We start from the raw sequence: 20,093 nt of genomic DNA on the forward strand, positions 1-20,093 counted from the left end.
GGGAGGTTATCTCTGCCCTAAACATAGGACTTTTCACCTCCAAGATACTTCTAAGTTTGGAAAGTTATACATGTGAAGTCAGTCAAGATTGAGGGAACCTCTGCTAAGTGACATTGGGTCCAGCCCTGCTGCTGAGATGGGGCTCTGGCTGTGAGAAGAATTAGTACAAATTTGGAAAATGAAGAAGTAGGGCAGAAAAAACGATGGGTATTTTAAAGAAGACCAGAGTTCTTGATTTGGTGCTTCAGGCCAGAGGGAAGTACAAAAAAGAAAAACTGAGACCAGAAGCCCTATCTCCATATCTCAATTACCTGGAAACTACAATCAAAAGAAAAATCGTGATACAAGAATATGAGAAAAAAAAAAGAGTGTCTTGAACAAATGTTAGAAAACACCCCGAGATGAAAGTACAAATTGAAAAAAATCCATTGTTCATGACCTAAATGTATTTTATAAGAAAAATCTATAGGAGCATCATAGCTAAAGTCTGACAATACCAGATTGAAGAGAGAGTAGTACAGCAACAACAAAAATATTTGTGCTGGAGCCACAGTGAGAATCACACAAAATCTACCAGTATCTACTTTAAGACTGCAACAGCAAAAACAATTGGAGTTGCAGTCATATCCAAAAATGTTCAGCATAATTCTGAAATAAAAAAGACATTCAATGAAATGTAAACATTGTTTAAAGAAATTAATAAAATAATTAAATCATTATATAGCCTTATTAAAACACAGAGAAAACCCAAATGCCAAGGATAAGATCTGAATTCAGAACAACTAAAGAAGACCTAAAAGCCATAATTCAAAATTCCCAAATTGCATGCTAACAAAAATAAAACAATGGATAAAAATCTATAAAACCCTACATTAAGAGAACAAAGAACTTGAACAACTCAATCAGTAAAATTCTACATGGGATTAAACATGTTTTAATTCCCAGTATGAAGAAATTTTAAAAGTTTGTAATTGTTTTAAAATTCTGATGAAAATAAGGTTCATTTACTCAATCTCTCCTCCTACTCCCTCCACTGTAAAAGCTTTTTCTTGTATCTTTTTGTATCTTTTTAATAGTAAATAATTCACACTGTTCTTTTTCTCCATTTTCTTCTTATATTCTTCTCTCACCATTTATTTTCATTTTAAAAATATATTATTCCTTCATATTCAATTCAAACCTGTGCCCTTTATATATACTCATTCTAACTGCAATAATAATGAAAAAAAATGAATTACAATAATCATCCTTCCATGTAGGGATATAAACAGATAAATGATAATTACTTTCTTTATTAACTCCTTATATTTTTCCTGAGTCCAGAATTAGAAAAATAAAAATAAATTTTCTGTCCAGTTCTAGTTTTTTTTAATTATATAAGTGTTGAAAGTCTCTTATTTCATTGAATGTCCACCACTCCCAATTTTCTGGACGGATAGATGATTCTTGGTAGTAATCCTAATCCCATTGCAGACAATATCATATTCCACATGCTTTGGTTCTTTAATGTAGAGGCTGATAAATCTTGTGTTATCCTGAATGTGACTCCATTATACTTGAATTGCCTCTTTCTGGATGCTTGCAATATATTCTCCTTGATTTGGAAGTTCTGGAATTTGGCTATATAATTTCCTTGGCATTTTCATATTAAGATCTCAGGACATGAAGGGTGAATTCTTCAATTTCTATTTTATCCTTTGCTTCTAGAATATCAGAAAGGTTTTCTTTGATAATTTCTTGAAATATAAAGTCTAGGCTTTTTTTTTAATCATGGCTTTCCATTAGACCAATACTTTTTAAATGATTTTTTCTACATCTATTTTTCAGGTCAGTTTTTTTCACTGAGACTTTACATTTCTTTTTTGATTTCTCAAAGTCATTAGCTTCCATTTACTCAATTCTAATTTCTAATGAATTATTTTCCAGAGTGAACTTTAATACCTTGTTCCCCATTTGGCCAATTTTTCTTTTTAAGGCATTCTTTTATTCATTAGCATCTTTTGCACCACTTTCAATCTCTTCACAATTTTTCCTCCTCTTAATTTGATTTTCAAAATTCCTTTTGGCCTCTTCCATAGCCTGAGAATAATTATTTTTCTTCCAGCATTGGAAATCTTTTTCTGCTTGTATGTTTTGATGTCCCTTATCAAAATAGTAACTTTTTATGGTCAGTATTTTTTTCTGTTGTTTGATCATTTGCTCAGCTTTTAACTCTTTGTTAAAGTAGGACTCTATTTTCAGGTGGAACATGCACTGTCCCAAACTGTTTTCAGAAATACTTGTAGGGATCTGAGCACAAGCAATCTTTTCCTGCCTTGGAACTATGAGGAGATTTTCTATTCTACTGTGACTTATAATTTTTAGTGTGCTAAAGCCAATAGAGTTCTTCCTCAGTGCTAGTAAAAAGACTTCCTGTGAGTAGAAGTCATCAAAAGCTGCTGCCATTACTGCTGCCCAATCCCACTCCTGGTTGCTGCTTTCCCAAGGCCTTTAACCCAAGTAAAGACAATTTTTTTCTGTTGGTTTTCCAGGTAGTCTCTGATGTCTTTAGGTTGCGAGATCTAGAAACCATTACTAGCAGTGTTCCTGATTCAGAGATCCAACAAGTGTTCCTGTTTTGCTGGTTCTGGGGCCACATCTGGGGCTGAGACTATGTCTGAGTCAGGACTTGTGCTGACATGGTCTGTATCCTGGACTCCCATGTAGTGCCACAGACTTTTACTGTTGACTTCTAAGTTGTCATTGGCTGGAAAATGTTACACTCCATATTTTTTTGTATTCTCATGTTCTAAAATTTGCTCATAGCATCATTATTAAAGAAATTTAGAGCACTATGAGGAAGAGTTTGCCAAGTCCTTCTGCCATCTTTGGCTTCACCTTTCTCTCTCAAATATTTAAAGAATGAGAGGAAGGGAGGGAGAAAAATTTGGAACATAAGGTTTTGCAAGAGTGAATGTTTAAAATTTATCTTTGCATGTATTTTGAAAATAAAAAAGCCAAGTTGTTATTAATCAGAGAAATGCAAATTAAGACAACTCATGAGATACCATGACACACCTGTCAAATTGGCTAGAATGACAGGGAAAGATAATGCAGAATGTTGGAGGGGATGTGGAAAAACTGGGACACTGATACATTGTTGGTGGAATTGTGAATACATCCAGCCATTCTGGAGAGCAATTTGGAACTATGCTCAAAATGTTGTCAAACTTTGCATACCCTTTGACCCAGCAGTGTTACTACTGGGCTTATATACTGTAAGAAATGACACAGGATGGTTTCAGAAAGGCCTAGAGAGACTTACATGAACTGATGCTGAGTGAAATGAGCAAGACCAGGAGATGGTTTCAACAACAATACTATATGATGAACAATTCTGATGGATGTGACCATTTTAAAAAATGAGATGAACCAAGTCAGTTTCAATAGAGCAGTAATGAATTGAACCAGCTACACCCAGTGAAAGAACTCTGGGAGATGACTATGAACCACTACATAGAATTCCCAATCCCTCTATTTTTGTCTGACTGCATTTTGGATTTCCTTCACAGGCTAATTGTACACTATTTCAAAGTCCGATTCTTTTTGTACAGCAAAACAACTGATTGGACATGTATACTATATATGTTGTATTTAATTTATACTTTAACATATTTAACATTGGTCAACCTGCCATCTGAGTGGGGGGGAAGGAGGGGAAAAATTAGAACAAAGGTTTTGGCAATTGTCAATGTTGTAAAATTACCCATGCATATATCTGATAAATAAAAACTATTAAAATAAAAAAATACCAATTAAAAAAAAGAAAAGAAAAAGCTATTATTCAAAATGGAACAATTCAAGATAATTTTACAAAATCCCAGGGAAGATTCATTATTTTTACCACTTTTTCATATAGGCACATAAATTTTAGCAGTATAATAAAGTTGAGAGAAAAAGCATAGGAAAAGTGAAAAAAATTATTTCTTCTGCAGATATGGTTTATTTAGAAAATCATATTGAAATTTAATTAAGGTCAGGATTTCATTTTAAAAAATCACTTTGGGGCAGAGCCAAGATGATGGAGACAACACATGTTTCTTCATGACCTTCTCCTATAACCCTCAGACTAATTAGCAGATCCAGCCTCTGAATTAGCTCTGGACTTGCAGAACTCAAAATATTAGGAGTGCAACAAATTACCAGTAGATGATAATTTCAAGAATTTCAAAGGAATTAATGAAGAGAAAAGCAATTGAAGATGGCCTAGCTGTACCAGATCCAAAATTGTGTTGCAAAGCAGCAGTCATCAAAACCATTTGTTACTGTCTAAGAAATAGAGAAGTTGATCAGTGGAATAGGAAAAGTTCACAGAAAAAATATTATATTACTATAGCAATCTAGTATTTGACAAACCTAAAGGCTCCAGCTTTTGGGATTAGAATTCACTGTTTGATAAAAACTGCTAGGAAAATTGGAAACTAGTATGGAAGAAATTAGGGCTTAATCCACACCTAACACTGTATACCAAGATCTAAATGTTTTCATAATTTAGACATAAAGAGTGATATTATAAGCAAATTAGAAAGGATAGTTCACCTCTCAGATCTGTGGAGAAGGAAAGAATTTGTCAGCAAAGAAGAATTAGAGATCATTATTGATCACAAGATAATTTTGATTATATTGTTAAAATTTTGTACAAATGAAACTAATGCAGACGAGATTAGAAGGGAAGCAATAAACTCAAGAAAACATTTTTACATCCAAAGGATCTTTTGATAAAGGCCTCATTTCTAAAATAGAGAATTGACTCAAATTTATAATAGTTCAAATCATTCTCCAATTGATAGTTGTCAAAAAATGAACACAATTTTCAGATGAAGAAATTGAAGCTACTTGTAGTTGCATGAAAAGGTGCTCCAAATCACTATTAATCAGTGAAATGAAAATTAAGACAACTCTGAGATACCACTATACACTTCTCAGATTGTTTAAGATGACAGGAAAAGATAATGATGAATGTTGGAGAGGATGTGGGAAACTGGGACACTGATACATTGTTGATGGAGTTGTGAACAGATCCAACCATTCTGTAGAGCAGTTTGGAACTATGCTCAAAAATGCATATCCTTTGACCCAGCAGTATTCCTACTGGGCTTATATCCCAAAGAAATCTTAAAGGAGGGAAAGTGACCCAGATGTCAAAAATGTTTGTGGCAGCCCTCCTTGTATTGGCAAGAAACTAGAAACTGAGTGGATGCCCATCAAGTGGAGAATGGCTTAATCAGCCATTGTTATGGAAAATTATTGCTCTCTAAAAAACAATAAGCAGGCTTAATAAATTATGGTATATGAATGCTATGGAATACTATTGTTCTGTAAGAATGACCAGCAGGATGATTTCAGAAAATCTTGAAGAGGCCTACATGAACTGATGCTAAGTGAAAGGAACAAAACCAGGAGATCATTATATATGGCAATAACAAGACAATGACGATCAATCTGATGGATGTAAGGCTGGTAGTTTTAGATAACTTAGAAGGACTTCAAGAAAGGTCTCTCATTTGAGTAAAAGGGGAGTGCAGCCCAAAACAAAAGGTGTGTAAGGTAGCAAAAGGATGTTTAGCCACAGTACAGATCCAGTGGCCTTGGCTAATAGCAACAGAATAGCTATGAGGCCTTCAGTCCCAGTACAATAAGGAATTTGAAAACCCCATGGGCATGATTAGGGTAAGCCACTTCAGCAGAGTGTGCAAGTGACCAACACTTAAAATCCCTAGTGTGGAGGCCTCTGAGTGCCAGTATAAGAAACTTCAGTATCCTTTGGTGCCCAGGAACAGAGATTAACCTTAAAAGCCAGGAAATAGGCTTTAAAAAATAAAAACTGAATAGCCATGACCATATAGAAAACTAATTATGGTAATAAATATAGGTTAAAATGTAGAAGAAATATTGGGGAAAATGAGTTTTCAAGAGAATTTTGCAAAAAGTCAACAGTTTAGAAAAAGGAAGCACAAAAAAAATGACTGAAGAAAACAATTCCTTTAAAAGTATAATTGGCCAAATGGAAATAGAGGTAGAAAAGCTAATTTTACTAAATCTAAAAATTAGAATTGTGAAAACAGAAACTAGAAACTATATAAGATATCAATAGTCAAAAAATATCAAAGGAATGTAAAAAGTAGAAAAAATGTAAAATTCTTTAAACAGCTGACCAGGAAAATAGACCCAGAAGAGATGATAATTTAAGAATTATCAGTCCATGTGAAAGTCATAATTCAAGAAATAAAGAGAACCTGGATGACATCTTTTAAGAAATTGTCAAGGAAAACTGTCCTGATATACTAGAAGTAGAGAGTTAAATAATCATTGAAAGAAATACCAACTATACTAACAAATACCTTCTGAAAAAGACCTTGAAATGTAAGGAATATTGTAGTCAGATTCTGGAATTACCAGGTCAAGCAGAAAAAGTTGCAAGCAGACAGAAAGAAATCATTAAAATATCAAGGAGCCATCACAGTCAGGATTACATGGGATTTAGCAGCTTCTAAATTAAAGAATCAAAAAGTATGTAAATTTATAAGAATTCAGGCCATTCTTTGATAGTCAAAGGATATGAAGAATTATCATATGAAGAAATTGAAACCATTTCTAGTCATATGAAAAAGTGCTCTAAATCACTATTGATTAGAGAAATACAAATTAAGGTAACTGTGAGGTACCACTACACACTTCTCAGATTGACTAACATGACAGGAAAAGAATGACAGATGTTGGAGCAGATGTGGAAAAACTGGGACACTAAATACATTGTTGGGGAGTTGTGAACTGATCCAACCATTCTGGAAAGTAATTTGGAATTATTCCCAAAAAGCTGTCAAATTGTGCATACTTTTTAATCAGCAAGTCTTTGTACTGGGCTTATATCCCAAGGAGATCTTAATGGAGGGAAAGGGACCCACATGTACAAAAATGTTTGTGGCAGCCCTTTTTGTAATAGCAAGGAATTGGAAACTGAGTGGATGCACTCAGTTGGAAAATGGCTGAATAAGCCATTGTTATGGAAAATTACTGTTCTTTAACAAGCAGGATGATTTCAGCCTGGAAACACTTACATGAACTGATATTAAGTGAAAAGAGCAGAACCAGGAGACAATTGTACACAGCAACAGCAAGATTATAAGATGATCAAGTCTGATGGACGTGACTCTTCTCAACAATGAGATGATTTATGCCAGTTCCAATGATTTTATTATGATGAGAACCATCTACACCCAAAGAGAGTTCCAGGGGAACTGAGTATGGATCACAGCATAGCATTTTTATTTTTGTTTTCTTGCATTTATTTTCTTTCTCATTTTTCTTCTTTTTTGATCTGATATTTTTGTGCAGCATGATTATATACATATGTATGCCTATATTAGATTTATATTTTTTATTTACCACCTTTAACATATATTTGATTACTTGCATCTAATGGAGGGGGGAGTAGAAATTGGAACACAAGATTTTGCAAGGGTCAATGATATGTTTTGAAAATAAAAAACTTTAATAAAAAATTTTTAAAAAATAATATATAGAACTATTTTAGAAAGATAACTTAAATAACTATATTGGAATGGTTATTGATCTAGAGCTAGACAATGAAGTCAAGTAGGCTTTAATCAAAGTGGGCTTTGCTAAAAAGTTTAGTGGAAGTAATAGAATTCCAGCTGAGGTATTTAAAATCCTAAAATCTAATGCTATTAAGCCATTATGTAAAGTGAACCATTAAACCATTAAAGTATTAAACTATTATGTAAAGTGAAATGACCAGAACAAAATACATAAAAGCAGCAATATTATATGAAGATTACCTGTGAATAACAGCTATTTTCACCAATATAAAACAATTTTGGAAGACTTAGAATGAAAGAGAAAAAAGTGGTAAAAGCTGAATGTACCTCAAAGAATACTTTTTCATTTCTTTGTTTTTATTATTTTTTATGTTTTCTTCATAGCATAAGTTATATGAAAATGTATATGTGTAATCCATATTAAATTGTTTGTTTTCTCTATAGTGGGGATGGGAGAGAGCATGAAACTCAAAAAAATTTTAAAAGAGGCATATTAAAATTGTTTTTATGTGTAATTGAGAAAAATATTAAACTAAAAAAGCCTGTAATATATTCTGGATGGTAAAGAAGGTTATATTACAATCAGAGATCAATGACCCAATCCCAAGGAAATCATAAAGGAGGGAAAAGGAACCACAAGTCCAAAAAGTGTTTATAGCAGCTCTTTTTTTGGTACCAAATAATTGGAAAATGATTAGATATATGCCCATCAATTGGAGAATGGCTGAACAAGTTGTGATATATGGAAGGAAATGGAAAATTATTGCCATATTAAAAATGATGAACAAACTAATATTAGAAAGGCCTTGAAAGAATTACACGAACTGATGCTAAGCAAAACAAGCAGAACTGGGAATACATTGTACACAATAACAGCAAGAATGTGCATGTGCAATTAATTATGAAAACCTTGATTCTTCTCAGTGGTTCAGTGATTCAAAGCAATTCCAATAGACTTGGGACAGAAAATACCATCTGCATCCAGCAAAAGAACTAAGGATACTGAATATATATCAACACATGCTGTTCACTTTTTTTCCCTGTTTCTTTAATCTCTCCCATGATTTTTCCCTTTTGCCCTTATTTTTCCTCTCCCAACATGATTCATAAAGCAATATATATTAAAAATGAATTACAAATATAAAATAAGAATCAACACAGCAAAATTGAGCATATTTTAGTGATAAAGATGTATATTCAGTGAAATAGTGGACTTTTAAAACTTTCCTGTTGAAAAAACCAGAGCTGAATAGAAAATGTACTCAAATACAAGACATAAGAGAAGCCTAAAAAGGTAAATAAAAAATTAAAACAAAAATGTTATTCAATAAAATTAAACTGTTTAAAACATTCCAATATGGGAAGATGATGCTTGTTACTCTTGAGAGCTATATCTTTATTAGGAAAATTAGGAGTATAACTAGACAAGGGTATGAGTACAAGATGACTTTGATGTGATGATACAAAAAAAGTAAAAAAAATATATAATCCTGGGAGAAGAGGAAAAGGTAAGACAGAAAGTCAATTTTATGAAGAGGTACAAAAGCCCTATCATGGTAGAGAAAAAGAAAGGAGCATTGTTAGAACCTTACTCTCAACTGATTAAGTTCAAAAAGAAATTGGATACACACTAAGTTGGATATAGAAATTTATCTTGCCCTAAAGGGAAGTAAAAGGGGAAGAAGGGACTGGGGGGAAAGGGGAGCAGCACTTATTGCTATTAAAAATACTACAAAGCATAAGAATAAATTGTTTTACTTAAAATGATAAGTAGAATCTATCTACAACCATCAGCAAGCATTATTTGTAATAGGAATAAGCTAGAAACTTTCCCAATAAGATCATGGGTGAAACAAGGATATTCATAATCACTACTATTATCCACTACTGTATTAAAGTTAGATTTAGAAATAAAAGATTAAAAAAGAAATCAAAGGGGATAGCTAAGTGATAGCTAAGTGGTGCAATGGATAGAGCAGCAGCCCTGAAGTCAAGAGGACCCAAGATCAAATCTGGCCTCTGACACTTAAACACTTCCTAACTGTGTGATTCTGGACAAGTCACTTAACCCTAATTGCCTCAAAAAAATAAATAAAAGGAATTAGAATAGGTAGTAAGGAAACAAAATTATCACTCTTTGCAGATGATATGATATATACTTAAAGAATTCTAGAGAATCAACTAAAAGTACTTCTAACAACTTCAGTAAAATTTCAAAAAATAATTAGAAATTCTATATATTACCAACAATGCCAAGACATAAGATATAGAAATTCTATTTAAAATTGTAGTAGATGTTATAAAATATTTGGGAGTCTACCTGCCAAAACAAGCATAAGGAACTATATGTACACAATTACAAAATATCACACAGATAGTCTGATCTAAACAACTAAAAAATCAACTGCTTATTTTTAGGGAGCACAAAATTAATATAACCAAGATAGAAAAGAAGTAGGATGGAACATAATTTTTACAGCCAGTGGTTCTGCTAAAAGATCTCCTTGCTAAATATATATAGATAACTAAGTCAAATTTATAAGAATAGAAATCACTATCCAATTTATCCCCAGTTTTCAGTTGTATACTTATTGAAGCTGTGTTATTTGAATATAATGGAATATCATTGTCCTATAACAAATGATTAGGCAGATTTCAGAAAAAAATGAAAACCAAAACAAACCTGGAAAGACTTGCTTGAACTGATGCTAAATGAAGTGAGCAAAATCACAACATTTAGTAAGGTTAATAGCAATATTGTGCAATGATTAACTATTATAGACTTAGTTGTTCTTAGCAATACAATGATCAAAGAAATTTCCAAGGGACTCATGATGAAAAATGCTGTCCACATCGAGAGAAATAATTATGGCATCTAAATGAATCTGATCAAAAGGGATAAAAAAACAAGAGGGAAGAAAAAGCAATCAAAAAAGGTTAGGATACCATGCTTTGATCCACATTCAACTCGTAATGAAAAAAGAACAGTAGAATACAGATCAGGAAGAATGAAAAATCAAAATCAGTTTTCTGCCTGGTGTTCAGTTAACCTGAGATTTCAAATTATTGGAAAATTACTTTATATTAGATTATAGTTTGTATATAACTGTAAAGTTCTCTGACATTCAATTCAGTCCAACATAAATATTACAAAACACAAGTACTCAATTATGTAGAGAATTTAAAAATAATAGATAAAATCATATATTGTATTTTTGACTAGGAGGAAAGCTTTTTGTTTTTCATGTTGTGTATATATTTTACCCCAAAGAGTTATTTGTTAAATGTTTTCCAGAATACATGAGATATTGTGAGTTTGAAAATATTTATTTTTCCAAATACATGCAAAGATAATTTTCATCATTCATATTTGCAAAACCTTGTGTTCTAAATTCTCTCCCTCGTCCCTTCCTGCTTCCCAAAAAATATAATATAGGTTAAACATATGCAATTCTTCTAAACATATTTTCATATTTGTCATGCTGAACAAGAAAAATCTGATCAAAAAGGGATTAAAAAATAAGAGGGAAGAAAAAGCAATCAAAAAAGGGTAGGATACTATGTTTTGATTCACATTCAACTCTCTCTAGGAAATGACTTGAATTTTTAAAATTTGAGTCAATTTTTTAAATATTTTAGAAATGAGAACTTTATTAGAAACATCGGTTGTAACTTTGTTCCCCAGCTTTCTGCTTCCCTTTTAATCTTAGCCGCATTGAGGTTTTTTTGTGCAAAAACTTGATTTAATGTAATCAAAATTATCAATATTGAATTTCAAAATGTTCTCTAAATTTTTGGCTGTAAATTCTTCACTTCACTTCTCCTAATTTGTTTATAATATTACATTTTATGTCTAAATCATGAACCCATTTTGATCTTAACAGTATAATGTATTAGATGTTTTTATAATAGCTATTTTTCTAAATACATGCAGATTTCAACATTCACCTTTGAAAAATCTTATGTTTCATATTTTTCTCCTTCCTTCCTCCTTTAGACAGCAAGAAGTCCAATATAGGTTAAACATGTGCAGTTCTTCCAAACATTATCTCCACATTCATCTGCATAAGAAAAATCAGATATAAAAAGGAAAAAAAAATAGCAACAACAAAAAGTGAAAATACAAGGTTGTGATCCACATTCAGTCCCCACAGTTCTCTCTCTGGATACAGATGGCTCTCTCCATTACAAGTCTATTGAATTAGCTTGAATCATTTCATTGTTGAAAAGAGTTAAGTCCATCACAGTTGACCATCACATAATCTTGTTATTGCTGTGTACAATGTTCCTTTGATACTATTCCACTTAGCATCAGTTCATGCAAGTTTTTCCAGGTATTTCTAACATATTCCTGATGGGCATTGCTTATAGAACAATAATATTCCATTATACGTATATGCCATAACTTATTCAGCCATTATACAACTGATGGACATCCCCCTCAGTTTCCAGTTCTTTACTGCTATGAAAAGGGCTTCTGCATTTTTGTCCTTTTTACTTTTTTTGTTCTCATTGGGAAACAGACCTAGCAGAGAGACTGCTGGGTCAAAGTATGTATACAGTTTGATGACCTTTGCACATAGTTCCAAATTGTTTTCCAGAATGATTGGATCAGTTCTTAATTAGCATGTTATATGTTGATCAGTGGTTAGTTTCTGCAATATGATTTTCCATTTTTCTCAGCAAATTTTTTGTCAAAAAGTGATTTCTTATCCCAGAAACTAAAGCCCTTGTGTTTATCAAAATACTAGAATAATATAGGCATTCACTACTGTCTTGTCAATCTAATTTATTCCACTTATCTATTACTTTTGTTTCATAGCCAGTACCAAATGATTTTATTATTTTTTTAAAAATTATTTTAATACACATTACTTTATGAATCATGTTGTGAAAGAAAAATAAGAGCAAAAGAGAGAAAATGGAAAGATAAAAAACAGAAAAAATGTGAGCATAGCATGTGTTGGTTTACAATCAGTTTCTTAATTCTTTTTCTGGATGAAGATGGAAAATTCTGTCCAAAATCCTTTGGAATTGTTTTGGATCACTGAAGAACTCACCACTGAGAAGAACCAAGTCTTTCATAATTCATCTTCACACATTCTTGCTATCATTTTGTAAAATGTATTCCTTGTTCTGCTTGTTTTGCTCATTATCAGTCCATGTAAATTTTTTCAGATTGTTCATTTTTTATAAAACAATAATTAATATTCAATTATCTTCATATACTATAACTTACTCAAACATTCCCTATTTTAAGGAAATCTACTCATTTTCCAATTCTTTGTTTCCACAAAAAGAGCTGCTACAAAATAGTTTTGCACATGTGGGTCTTTTTCCCTCCACAATGTATATTTTAATAAATAATACATCCATTTTGCCTAGATTATCAGATTTATTGGCATACAATTAGGTAAAATAGCTGATAATTATTGCTTAATTTTCTCTTTGGTGGTAAATTCAGCCTTTTCATTTTTGATACTGGTAATTTCCTCATAATCAAATTAACCAAAGTTTTATTGATTTTAATTTTTTTCATAAAATGAACTTTGTTTTTTTTTTTTTGAGGTCTATCATTTTTCTTTCAATTTTATTAATCTCTCCTTTGATTTTCAGAATTTCTAATTTACTATTTAATTGGGGATTTGTTCTAGTTTTTTTTAGTTGCATAATCAATTCATTCATCTTCTCTTTTTCTATTTTATTTATGTAAACATCTAGAGATATGGGATGCAGCCAAAGCAGTTTTTAAGAGAAATTTAAAAAGTTTTGTTATGTTGTCTTCATTATTGTCATTGTCTTGAATGAAGTTATTGATTGTTTCTATGATTTATTATTTTACCCTCTCATTTTTTAGGATTTGATTATTTTCCAATTAATTTTTGGTCTAGTTTTCCATGTAAATTTTATTGCATCATGATCTGAAAAGGATGTATTTATTATTTCTGCCTTTCTGCAATTGATTGTGAGTCTTTTATTTTCAAATTTGTGGCCAATTTTTTGTGAGGGTGTCATGTACTACTCAGCAAAAAATATATTCCTTTCCATCCTCATTCAAATTTCTTCATAGTCCTATAATCTCTATTTTCCAAAATTTATTCACCTCAACTTTTTTTTTCTTTTGTTGCTAGATTTGTCTATTTCTGATAGAGGGAAGGTGGAGATCCCTGCTAGTATAGATTTGCTATCTATCTATTTCTTCTTGTAACTCAATTAATTTCTGCTCTAAGAATCTGTATGCTATACCACTTGGTGCATAAATTTTTGATATTTGGCATTGACAAAGAAAAAAGCATGGATATTTTATGAAGATACATTTTTCCTTATATTCTTTAATTAAATCTATTTTTGCTTGCTGTGAGATCAGTATTAATATTCCTGCTTTTTTACTTTGGCTGAAGCAAAATATATTTTGCTCCAGTCTTTTAACTTTATTCTAGGAAGAGGAGTCTTAAGAAATATAGGAGAAGTAAGAAAATACTTTATTTACTGTGAAATTAAGAACATTTTTGTATGATCATAATTAATGAAATTTGTAGAAAAGTTAGTATCAATGATAAAGGAGAAGTGTTAGAGAATATAACTGCATCAAATATAAGATATGTAGGTATTTGTGTGTGCATGTGTGTACACATGTATATGTATTGATTTAGAGAGATAGATATAGGGAGTTTCCTTGATATACATGTGTTTAAGCATGTAAGAGGGAAAAGACTGTGATAGAATCAACATGAACTAAAGAAGTATATTCCAGGGGGCAGAACCAAGATGGTAGAGAGTAGTAGACATGCCTTTCTGTGACCTCCTCTGACCTCTCTATAGGCTTAATCTGCTGTAAACTGGTTTTGGAGTCAAATAATCCACAAATATTTGGAGTATAACACATTCCCAGAAGAAGATACCTTGGAAGAATTTCAGAACAGAACAGGCAGGGATGCAATACAGTCTGCCAAACCCAGAATGCCATATAAGGAGGCAAGGATCTGGGGTGGGGAGTCAGAGCGTTGCAGCTTCCACGCTCCTGGGAACTTTCTGTGAGCCTCTTCGGCAACTCTGTCCTTGTTGCAAGCAGGAGGTTTGGCAGATTTGATATAAAAGGCAAATTGTAAACCACTGAGTCCCAGAAGAACTCTGGACTTTAGTCACTATTACCCAGTACTGGAAATCAATCAGGAGAACTTACCCAGGGCAAATTAAAACTGCTGTCACCACTCTTTTGCATTGAGAAGTCCTCAAGCCTTAAAAAATGAATAAAAAACCCAAAAGAAGACACCATAAACAGCTTTTATGGGGATAGAGAGAACAACAGACCTAAAATCCTGAGGTTCCTAAAGGCAAAGCAACTCCAGATGAAGTCCCAAAGAAAGACATGAGCTGGTTTCCATTTCACAAGACTTTCTTTGGAGACTGCATAAAGGATCTTAAAAGAGATTGCAAGAAGGAATAGAAAAAAAAAACATATTATGCCCTACAAGAGATATGAAAAAGGCACCAATTCATTGAAAAACAAAAATTGTGAAATGGAACAAGAATGAAATGAACAACAATTTTAAATTGGCCAATTACAAAAGGAGCTAAAAAGATAACTGAAGAAAACAATACACTAAAAATTAGAACTAAACAAATGAAAGTGAATGACTCAGTAAGACTTCAAGAATCAGTCAAACAAAAACAAAAAAAAAATGAAAAAAAATAAATAAAATATGAAATATCTCCTAGGAGAAATTACTGACCTAGAAAATAGATCTAGGAAAGAAAAAAAATCTAAGGATTATTTGACTTCCTGAAAGCCATGATGAAAAAAAGAACCTAGACATTTTCCTGAAAGCCATGATGAAAAAAAGAACCTAGACATTTTCTTACAGGAAATCATAAAAGACAACTGCCCTGATATTTTTAGAATCATAAGGTAAAATAGCCATTGAAAGAATACACCTCCTGAAAGAGATCCCAAGGAATATAGTGGCTAAATTTCAGAACTATTGCACCAAGGAAAAGATATGGCAAGCAGCAAGAAAGAAGCAATTTAAATACTGAGGAGCCACAAATATGATTACCCAGGACTTAGCAGCTTCCTACTTAAAGGATCAAAGGGCTGGAATCTGGATATCCCAAAAAGCAAAGAACTTGGATTACAGCCAAGAATAAGTTATCCATCTAAAATGAGCATTATCTTTCAGGGCAGAAGATTGACATTCAATGATATAGTTGAATTTTACCTGTTTCTAATGAAAAGACCAGAACTGAACAAAAAAAAAAATTCATCTCCAAACACAGAACTCAAGAGAAGCATAAAAATGTGAAAAAGAAAGAACTCTTGAGAGCTATATTTCTATTATGGATATACTTAGAAAATAATCTGATTTTATTATGATAATATTAAAAAAAACATAGGTAGAGGATTGTACTGGAAAAAAGAGGTAGAATAAGAGAAATTACAACTCATGAAGAAGCAAAGAAAACCTAATTATAATTGAGGGAAGGAAGGGGGATGAGCATTTGTGTGAATCTTATTCTCACAGATTTGGCTCTAAGAAAGAATTATTAGATTTGATTTCACAGAGAAATGTGTCTCACCTTATAGGGAAGTGAGAGATAAAAGGGAAAAAGAAAGGGAAAGACTAATAGAAGGGAAAACATAAGTATTAGTAGAAAAGTGTAAAAAAGGGGGGAGGGGCTCAAAAGGGAGATGACTGTTTGAGGGAAGTGGTCATCAAAAGCAAAATACTGGGGAAGAGGAAATGGGGAAAGGAAAGCGAAAAGCATAAATTAGGGTGAATAAGATGTCATGAAATACAGAATTATTTATTTTTGCTGTGAATATGAATGGGATGAACTCTTCCATAAAACTGAAGTGCAAAGCAGATTGGATTCAAAGCCTGAATTCTACAATATGTTGTTTACAAGAAACATACACAGAGTGAAGGTAAAGAGCTGGAGCAGAATCTATTATGCTTCAGGTGAAGTAATAAAAAAGAGGAAAAAAATGAAAAAGAAAAAAAGCAGGGGTAGCAATCATGATTTCAGATCAAGAAAAGCAAAGACAGAGCTAATTAGAAGAGATAAGGAAAGAAACTATATTTTACTACAGCCTACCACAGATAATGAATCAATATCAATACTAAATTTATATGCACCAAGTGGTATAGCATCTAGATTCTTAGAGAAGTTAAGAAAGATGCAAGAAGAAATGGACAGCAAAACTATGCTATTGGGGGATCTCAGCATTTGCTCTCTAAGAGCTAGATAAATCAAACCACAAAATAAATAAGAAGTCAAGGAGGTAAACAAAATGTTAGAAAAAGTTAGGTATGATAGATCTTTGAAGAAAATTGAATGGAGACAGAAATTTCACTTTTTTTCCTCAGTGATTCATGGAACTTTTAAAAAATTGACCATGTGTTAGGGCATAAATATCTCAAAATCAAATGCATAAAGGCAGAAATAATAAGTGCATTTTTTCAGATCATGATGCAAAATAATCACATGCAATATAAGGCCAAGATAAAATAGACCAAAAGTTAATTGGAAATTAAATAATCTAATCCTAAAGAATGAGTGGGTAAAAGAGCAAATCATAGACACAATTATTTCATCTAAAATAATGACAATAATTAGACAACATACCAAAATTTGTGGGATACAGCCAAAGCATTTATAAGGGGAATTTTATATCTCTAGATGCTTACTTGCAAAAAATACAAAAAGAGAAGACCAATGAATTGAGCTTAAAACTAAAAAAAAAAAAAAAAAAAAAAAAAAAAGCTAGAAAAAGAACAAATTAAAAACTCTCAATTAAATACCAAATTTGAAATTCTGAGGGTGGAGTCAAGATGGTGGAAAAGACAGAATCTTTCTGAGCTCTTCTCTACCTTCAAACTATTTTACAAAATTCAGCCTCTGAATTAGTGCTTGACTATCAGAGCCCATGAATATTGAGAGGACAACCCAGTACCAACAGAAGATTATTTCAAAATTCATCACAAAAGTTCTATTTTTCTTGTGCCTGGGGACAAAACAGGGCTAGTCCAGGTGCAGATTCATACAGATAGGCAGCAAGAGCTTGGAGAAAGGATTGCACTGAGCAGAGCAGAGGGGGATGGGATGTGGTCTCCCCAGGCAGAAAATCTGCAGGGAGAATTCTACCACTGTGTTGGCTACTCTGCCCTGGCAACAAGCCAGTAAATTAGCAGAGAAGCTATAAACAGACAGGGTAAAGACTATAACCTAAAAATGCTAGAGTCTTTCAAGACCTGGCCACACCCACCCAGCACCAGGAGGGACTCAACATCATCTCAGCAAGCAACCATTAATACCAGGGCAGCCACTGTTATTTATACCACTGCTGCTTCACTCCACTTCCTGTTGTCAGTAGAGACAGCTTGGAAATACCCCCCTCTAAGCAGACTGCAGCATTTTTTTTTTAATGAGTAAAAGGCAAAGCGCACTCTAAATATAGTTTCTATACTGAAGGAGAGCAGATTTCAAACCCTGAGGAGACTAAAAACAGTTTGTCTCTAGATGAAAACACAAAAGTGGATATGATCTGATCCCCACCACATAAGGCTCTCATAGAAGAAATTTAAAAGGCTCTTAAAAGAGAGCTAGAAGAAAAATGGGGAAAGGAATTGTAAGAAGGTCTGGATAAGGCATATAACCCATTAATAATAAAATAAACTGGAAAAAGAAAACACCTCCCTGAAAAACAGAATTTGTGAATTAGAAAAAAGAAATCACTCCTTAAAAAATAAAATTGGCAAAATGGAAAAAAAATCCATAGAACAAAACAACACATTTAACAATTAAATTGGATACAAACAAAAGGAAAAAAAAAAGTAAATGAAGAAAATAATTCATTAAAAATCAGAACTGAGCAAATGAAAATGACTCAAGGAGACAACCACGAATCAGTCAAATAAAACCAAAAAAAATGAAAAAAATTAAAAAATGTTAAATATCTACTTAGAAAAACAACATACCTAGAAAATAGATATAGGAGAGATAATCTAAGGATTATTGGACTCCCTGAAAGTCATGATGAAAAAAAGAACCTAGACACTTTTTTCAGGAAATCATCAAATTTCATAGAATCAGAAGGTAAAATAGACAGTGAAATAATTCATCAATCACCTACTGAAAGAGATACCAAAATTAAAACTCCCAAGAAATATTGTGGCTAAATTTCAGAACTATCACACCAAGAAAAAAATATTACAAGCATCTAGAAAAAAAAATTCAAATACCAAGGAGCCATAATAAGGATTACTCAGGATCTAGCAGCTCCTACATTAAAGGATTGAAGGACTTGGAATATGATATTCTAAAAGGTAAAGGAACTTAGTGTGCAGCCAAGAATAACTTACCCAGCCAAACTGGGCATTTTCTTCCAGGGAAGAAGATAGATATTCAATAAAATACATTAATTCCATTTATTTCTGATGAAAAAATCAGAGCTAAACAAAATGTTTGACCTCCAAATATAGGACTCAAGAGAAGCATAAAAAGGTAAAAAGAACTGTTGAGAACTGAATCTTTTATGGATATACATAAAAAATACATGTATATGGGAGGGATTGTAAGGGGGAGGTAGAGAGATTCTAAATAGAGACAGCTGGGTGAGATAAATGCTGTTCATAAATTTAATACTGGGGAGAGGAATAAGGGGGAAAGGAAAGAGAAAGCATAATCTAGGGTTAACAAGATGGCAGGAAATACGGAATTAGTAATTTTAACTATAAATGTGAATGGGGTAAACTCCATAAAGCAGAATTGGCTCAAAGAGAAAACATTAAACGTATTCGGTTTTAGAGAACCCAAGAGAATCAACTAAAACTACTAGAAACAATTTACAACTTTAGCAAAGTTGCAGAATACAAAATAAATCCACATAAATCATGAGCATTTTTATATGTAACCAACAAATTCCAGCAGCAAGAGATAAAAAAAAAAAAGATTAGAAGGGAAGCATTAAATTGGGAAATTATTTTTACATTTAAGAGTTCTGATAAAGGTCTCATTTCTAAAATATAGAGAGAATTGACTCAAATTTATAAGAATCCAAGCCATTCCCCCATTGGTAAATGGTCAAAAGATATGAAAAATTTTCAGATGAATAAATTAAAGCTATTTCTAATCATATGATAAGGTGTTCTAAATCATTATTGATCAGAGAAATGCAAATTAACACAACACTGAAATACTACTACACAATTCTCAGATTGGCTCAGTTGACAGGAAAAGATAATGATGAATGTTGAAGGCAATGTAGGAAAGCTGTAACACTAATATTGTTGGAATTATGAATGGATCCAGCCAATTTGGAGCAATTTGGAACTATGTTCAAAAGTTATAACTGTATATACCCTTTGACCCAGCAGTGTTTCTATTAGGCCTATATCCCAAAAGGGATCTTAAAGGAAGGAAAGGAACCCAATGTGCAAAATGTGCAAAAATGTTTGTGGTAGCCCTTTTTACAGTGGCACTGGAAACTGAGTG

This window comes from Sminthopsis crassicaudata, chromosome 1 (assembly GCF_048593235.1).
Source record: "Sminthopsis crassicaudata isolate SCR6 chromosome 1, ASM4859323v1, whole genome shotgun sequence".
Classification (NCBI taxonomy): domain Eukaryota; kingdom Metazoa; phylum Chordata; class Mammalia; order Dasyuromorphia; family Dasyuridae; genus Sminthopsis; species Sminthopsis crassicaudata.